The following is an 8,102-nucleotide window of genomic DNA, read 5'->3' as shown; positions in this document are numbered from 1 at the left end:
TTAAAATTTTACTGTCAATGTCAATTTCATTATATATCCATCAAATATCAAGTAAAGCTAAAGCTATAAATATTCTATCAGCTTATACCTTTTAGGCCCTTTTCTTAAATAATGCTTCCAAGTGTAAAATGACTATAAATACTAATAATTGCGACTATGAGATGGTAGGCTAAGCACAAAGTCTTTTATAAATATTAAAAGTCAAGACAGAACTTTAGGTATAACTCCTGTGTGGCAAAAACTAATAAGTTTTTGATCTTATACTGATTAGCCAGGTTTATTATAAAATAAAGCAACGTGGAGATGATTTATTACGAATTTAATGCTCGTATGAAGCTAAAGGATAAATACTCTTAGCGTAGGGTTAATCGCGTGTAAGGGCCTAGTGGTCGTGCATTCGACTTCCGCACCGGGTGCCACCCAAGGTAGCCACGCCACTGGTCTGATGCCTGCAAATTTACGACATGCGTCAAGCACAGGATACTTGGTTCACCTACTTTTCTATAAATAAAATAAGAATGATCAATGAAACGGAGCCTATTAAGTCAGTAGGATTATGAATAAAAAAAAACAAAGAAATGCTATTTCTGATAAACTTTAAAATAGTATATATCTAAGCACTCTTTAAAAACGTTATTCGTTGATTAATTCTGGCATATCGCAGTCTTATAATTTATTAATAGATCTAGGCGGCGTCAAGTAGGTACAATAGAATATAGAAATTAATTTAATTTAAATAAATGAAAGAAAATTCAACAAAGCAAATATTCCCATCAGACTATACAATACAAGTTGCCATATAATTACAAAAGGCTCTATATTTTATACATTAATAATTTCTTGAACTGAATTTTAAAAAATTACAATACGGTTCCAAGGATAATAGAATAATCTTGAATTTAGTGTTAACCTGGATCTATGCCTATGGTTATAGCATTTTTTATTTGTTTCGGGTTTGCTATTTAATTTAAGGTTTTTGTATTAAGAATTTTATTCTTAATGTTACCTAACTATACTTCACATTAACATCTTATTATAATATCTTTAATTTGGTCGTTGCAAAAGAAATCTAATTAATTCCCGTAAATAAAATATATATATATATATGTGTCATGAGTTCAAATACTTTCAAAATGACAATAAGTTTGACGTACTAAATATTATGTATTTGTGTTAAAAAGTTCACTTTCTAATATTTAACTCGGACGCGGGTGATTCGACACGGATTGCAAAATCTCGTTTTTGAAGCAATTCTTGGGTTTTTTACACGTACTCAAATATAATCTTGTTTGTTGCTCTTGTTATAAAAACCTGTATATGTTAAATAATCACAGTATTAGATTAAGAAAAATAATCAGATAAATTCTTTATATTATACATATAATATAAATTAAATATATCTATAATCGGTCATCAAGTCACAGATTAAACAAAATAATAAATAAATACATTTATTATTTATTAGGAAGCTACGATCTCCCAGTACACTCTTTAGACACACCCCGCGATTCGAGGGCGAAAAAAGTTACAATAAAATAGTCCGAATTTTAAAAATAAACATTGCTAACAGCTATATGTTGATGTTCGCCCCACTACTCCTACATTAAATGTATCTTGCATAAGATTTTTAATGATTGTAACGATGACTGGGCAATTTTTCACTTTCGCAAGAATGTACAGAAGTTTACATTTGAAATCTCATGCTGACACCCTATTATTTAGGAAAGTTACAGTACATATTAATAAAACCTTTTTTATGTCCACACCATTATCTTAGATTTCAAATGTTATAGCTAAATATTATTCACATGTGGATCCTCTTGGGTGAAGGCTTACACCAACCCTGCATTAATTTAATTAATTAATTATTAATATTATTAATAACATACAGAATCAAGACAAGACAAGAGAATCTAGACAAGTGAAGAACCAGTGTTGTAAGTACGGGATACATGACTACATCTTGCGGTTAAAATATATGGTTTTATGTGTCCTACCTAAATCATGCTGATATATATCATACCGAATGATATCATTCGGTTGTATGTCTTATTGGAAAGCCATTTTATTTCTATTGTGTCGCTCTCTCACTTTAATAGATAAACGGTTAGTAAAATACATAGAGGCTTTAAGTGGGTACTAATGCGTCTTAGATTTGATTGTCTTAATGTATATTTGAATATGTAAACGTTCATAGTTTTATGAAGGTTGTATTTTTATTAGATAATGAATAGGCATATGTTTTCCGTTTCCGTATCGTCTTCTTAATTATGGTAATTTTGATCAGCAAAATACCTTTTTGACGTTTTTTATTATTTTTATTATAATAAAGGAATTATTCAGGGTTTTTCAAGAGGACTATTCGTTAGTTTTATGAAGTATGTCGTATGGCGTAAAGTCTTTCGAAGAACCCCGAATTGAGGAAAATGCATGTTGTGTATTGATATCAATTCTGTGCAATATTTACATAATTGGTGCCGCCATACGATTCTGTTGTCATAAAAGATTATGTAAGTAACAAATTAACGAGATTAAGTAAGAAATTAATCTTAATCATTGCTACCGTATTGAAACATATGTACGTATGTACTTGGTATATGTAATTCAAAGAAACTCTCTCACTTCTAAGAGTTCTTAAAAGGCCGACAACGCACTTACCATTAAGATGTCTACACTGGAATTTTGTACAACAAACAACAGCTACAAGTAAACTTCGCCAACGCAACCCCGAGACTTCTGCAAGTGTGAGTGTTTAACGGCATCTCTTAACATGCGGGCAAAAATCTCACCTGATTTTGTATCTTTATTTATTACGAGCGATAAGTACGATAAGATGGTTGGATCTAGACTAGCGAACATGAAAACATTACAAATAAGGCAAACGGTTATAACAACTACACACAAGTATAATATTATTGTGTGAGTGAATATGAATGTCACTCCAATAACATTTTTTCGGCTTTAATAAAAAATATTTACAACCTAAGTTACGTTAATAGTTTTATTTATGTCAAAAATTGAACGGTTTAAGACAAATAGAATTCCTTGACATAATGTTATATAATAAGTTCTAATATATAAGAAGTCATACCACAATTAGAATCAGATATTCGAAAGGGTTTATATGAGGGCAAGGTTACTTTGCGGATTTATATTAAGTCGATCAAGTCTAGACTAATAAATTCTCTAGTAAAACAATTAATCTTACAAACTTATAAATATAGTAGTTCATAATTGAAATGTATTTAATATTTTTTAAAGATTTATCTAAAACGTATTATCTTAAGATGAACAATGTTGCCTAGTGGCGTCAGCCAACTCTTATTTTCGAGGTCGTAGGTTCGTTCCCCGGTGCACAGTGAACTTTCTTTCTATGCGCACATTTTCGATCGAACGATGACACGAAACATCGTGATGAAACTGCCTTGCCTGAGACCCAAAAAGTAGACAGCGTGTATCAGACAGACGACACTGATCACTTACTTGCCTATTAAAAGATCGTGTAGATACAGAAATTTGAGGCCCAGTCCTAAAATGGTAGCGCCACTAATATACATTATTCTATTATGATAATACTAATATTATGATAGACTAATATTCTTCTCTTCCGTTCTACGCCCTTGATTTGAGAACTGGCAGTGAATGTAAAATTAAATTCATTTAATATTTCTTTTTTCTGACGTTCATAAGTGTAATAAATTTTGATTTGATTTGATTTAAAGCATTTGAAACGAAACTTTACCAATGTTTTTTAATCACTTAACAAACACAAATCAGCAAAGTATCATTCCAATTGTCTCCGGAAGTAAATGATATTATGTTACAATGCAGACGAATCCATTGTTCGTCTACAGTGCACGATGTCACAGGAGAGCCGCTTGCGCAACACGTAATGCAATCTCGATCGGTACATGCTTCCTTGTACACTAATGGTAAATTAACCCAATTACAAAACACTACATTTCACACGAAAACGGTAAACTAGTTATTATTATATATCGATAGGAGGATTGAAAAAGTTCGTAAGCAATCTTTAATAATAATATTTTTTATTTTATTTATATAGAATTTACTATATATTTATTTAGAATTTACTTTGATTATTCAATACAGCCAATTACGATACCATTTTTATAGTAAGATTTTGGTGACAAATCCACTTCAGTTTTGGCGATTTTCTCTTCCACAATAGTAAATAGTAAATAATATTTAGAATTCTTGTGCCGTATTTGCGCTGACCCCTGTCGGGGAAGGAAATAGAGAGCGTGAGTATGTGCTCTCACTCGCTCTGCTACTTCTCATGCCACTGCTGTTGTCATTGTTTGGAGTCGTAGAGCCAATGGCCAGGATATTGCTGTAATAAGTATATTTGTAATAATTAAGCCTAAGTTATTCCTTTAAAACATTCATTTATCTCTACAAAAGATACACACACAATTTTATCCAGAAATTATAATTATATTTTTCCAAGGACCTATAAGAATATAACCTCCTCCAACTATCTCTTTCTCTCTCTATCCTTATTTTATTTCCAATCTTCCCCAGCAATTTTTCTTAAGCTTGTCTGCCTAACGTGTAAGACGGCGTCCATTTCATTTCCTAGGTGGTCCTTTCCACGTCGTTATCCTGTTGGTCCAGCAAACTTCTCTGACTATTTCTTTCCTTTTTGCTCCTGCCGCAAGAGCTTTTATCTTGCACAGCTTAAACAAAGGCTGATTATGTGAATGAAATATGCACGATCTGATCTGTTTATAAACCGTTATTATTACGCGCGTTGAACTCTATTCCTCTAGAAATCAGCAAGTTGTTTATATACCGTATTACCAGTATTATCAAAGTATAATTTTAGTGGATTAAAGTTAGACAATTTACATGTCGTTCTAAACGCTATTGTACTTCAGATAGGTGTCGTAATATTGTTTGTAGTAATTAATAATCGGTGTAGCAAAAAGATGCAGAAGAAAAAAGTTTACATTATTACAAGTCTTATAATAACAAAGGTTATTACTCTGCTTTGTTATAGACTTGTACATTGTTCCCTAATTGCTAACGCCGGGCTTTGCCTTACCTCTAATGATATGACGCCAACGTTACCTATTACTTATTGTGAGAGTCGATGGTAGACTAGTCACTACCAATCTGGAACTGTTTAATGCAGCATGACGTTCTCTTATAGACCACAAGTAGTAAACATCTTATGTTTCATTAAAAACTGTCAAAAGGTCGAGAATTATACTACTCTGCGTTGAATGGCCTATAAACTTTGTTGGTTCATATATACTATACAGAAATACTATAATAACTAAAAATTAATAATGATTTGATTTAGATTTTTAATGAAATGATATTATACTCTCTTATCGAATGAGATTTTGAAGACTTCACTTGATCGATCCATCAGGCTTATCAGGCCTTCTGTGTTACCGACTACGACTAGTTTCTCCATGTTTTCATCACCACTGCGCATTGTATGGCCAAAAAAGATAGAATGCGTAGTAATATGGTAAACAGGCGAGTCTGTATTTAATAGTTTTAGAATATAAACGAAAAATATATGTTATACAATGCATAGTTATAACAAAAATACCAAAATGTCTATAAAGCTGTGAATGCTTGCTTTTTCTCACAATGTAAGAAAGTTGTAGGACCAGAGACAATGCCCTTACGCAACTGTAATGTAATTAAGCGAGTTACATCATACGATTCAACGACCTGAGGGAATGCTCCCGAATCACTTTCTTATTTGATCGATCTTTTTTATATTAATTTTTTGAGCCTCCTACTTAGTTGATACGCTTTCAAATTCCTTAACAAACGTTTCAAACATGAACTCAATGTTTTAATGATATAATCATGGTCAGATTCAATAAATAAATAAAACGTACTTTACATAAATTTACTTTAAAGACATGGGAGTTTCATCTGTTTTATGGCAGTGTCTTCAGGCGTCTGAAGCCACTGTTCTGTCACTAATAACAATTGTAGAAAAGAAATATATTACATGATCAAATTGCATATTTCATTAAATATATATTTGTAAATGTATCCAGTTCATTGTAATTATATTTTTTAAATGTTGAGCACACTTGTCAATGACGTGTTGACTTTGTTATAGAATAAGTTGATCATAATTTTTCTATAATCCGACCGATTTTACCATCGCTATCATAATGAAATTTCTATTACACGCAATCAAAACAAGATAACCGATACAATATGTTATATATAGATTCTCTAAATAAACTGTCAACATTTTTAGATTAATAACTCGCAAAACTAAACGATTTAATTGTAATATAATTACTAACCTTAAAATGTAATAACTATAATATATGATAAAAAGGAGGCACGCCTTATGAAAGGTTTCGAGGATACTGTTAGCGTTGCCCCTTGGAATAGCTAGACAGACCTATTGTGTTATATGTATTAATGTTGTGTGTTCTCTGTGTCTGTATGGGTTTCGTTAGTGTGCCTTTTTTAAATAAATAAACGTAATCAATTACACAATAGTTACGCAAATAAACCTAATGATATCTATGCCATGCCATACATATAGATCCCGAAACAATGACTATCATAGATCCTGGAACACATAGGTCTTACTACTTCTAACACATATTGAGATACTTATTATAAAACTAATGTAAAATAAAATGTCTTTCATTATGATGCAACAATTAAGTTGAAAAAGCTTTATCTGTTTTACCTTTGTTTTGAAATTGACGTTTTAAACGTGTCCCTGTTTAACATAACAAAATATAACACCCCACATACACACCACACACTTTTACATCATCACACTGCACAACACAACTAGTTTAGGCTTAGTTAAATAAATTAAATCACATTTAGTCAAATGTATTAAATAATTTTTCTTTGTTTGTTCCCTTTTTTAAACATGTTTGCTGTTAAATGTATGTATCATCTATGTATTCCATCTTTGGCTATATTCTCAGTATATTTGTTTGTAATTTTATATAATTTATGTTAGCTGTAGGTGTACTAAATAAATAAATAAATAACGCATCACTTACATAATACATAGTTAAATTAGACTAGTAAAAAAGCACAAAGTACACATTTTTAAAATTCATTTAGAGTTTACACGCTGTGAATTGTTGACATAATCAGATATCATTGTTTTCGATGAAAAGGTAATAAATGGCTGGGAATGAATACGCATCAACGCTTCATATGTATCGTGAGAAATTAGGTAAAAAGCCTAGTAATTATATTGAGAAATTGATGAGAATAAACCTAGTTACTGTATGTAAATAACTTTTCAAACTAAATTTAAAAAAAAACTTCAACTAATACAGCACAGAAACATACTTGATCTTGAATTATGCGCCGAGAATCGAACCCAGGACCTTGGTATACGTGCATAGAGGTGCGAGTGAAGTAAATAACATCAACCAGCATATTATCTTACAGCCAAAAATCAATATTAAAGCGTATCAATCGTATCGTGTCAAACAGAGATTACTTTGCCTGTAATGAAAAACATTACCGAAACTTCTATATTGAATAATATCATGTCCAAATGATACTAACATATTATCGGCGTAACACATATATAACATAGAGTAACAGTTTTTGACATTGATTAAGTAATAATGTATTTAAAAGATACAGTATTGTAATCATTTTAATTATTTCTCTTATTACTGTGTAGGTTAAGAAAATTGTAAATACAATTAATAATACAGTACTTATTTAAAATTGATCAATAGATTACAAAGAAATTTAAAAAGTTTGGTCCCTGTGGCGAGTACCTTTGATGCTGGCAATATTTACTCGCTGTATTGCGAGCTATATGATATACTTATTTAAGGTGTGAGGAAAGCACTGAGACTATAATCTTTATATTCTATATTTACATAAAAAGTATTAAACACTAGATTCATTTTAACGGCACCACGAAACCTTTTATTTTATAACAGGATGTGAAATATTTGTGAACGTTCGGCTCCAATTTAGACAATAAAAACTGCGTTGCTGACATGTTTATGATGCTTTAAAAAGTTTTAATTAGCGGCCCACATTTTGATATGACATTAATTACTATGGTCGTTTAACTTTTTCTTGCTTTTAGAGTTAAA

Source organism: Pieris rapae, chromosome 2 (genome assembly GCF_905147795.1).
Source record: "Pieris rapae chromosome 2, ilPieRapa1.1, whole genome shotgun sequence".
Classification (NCBI taxonomy): Eukaryota; Metazoa; Arthropoda; class Insecta; order Lepidoptera; family Pieridae; genus Pieris; species Pieris rapae.
This window is presented reverse-complemented; position numbering follows the sequence as displayed.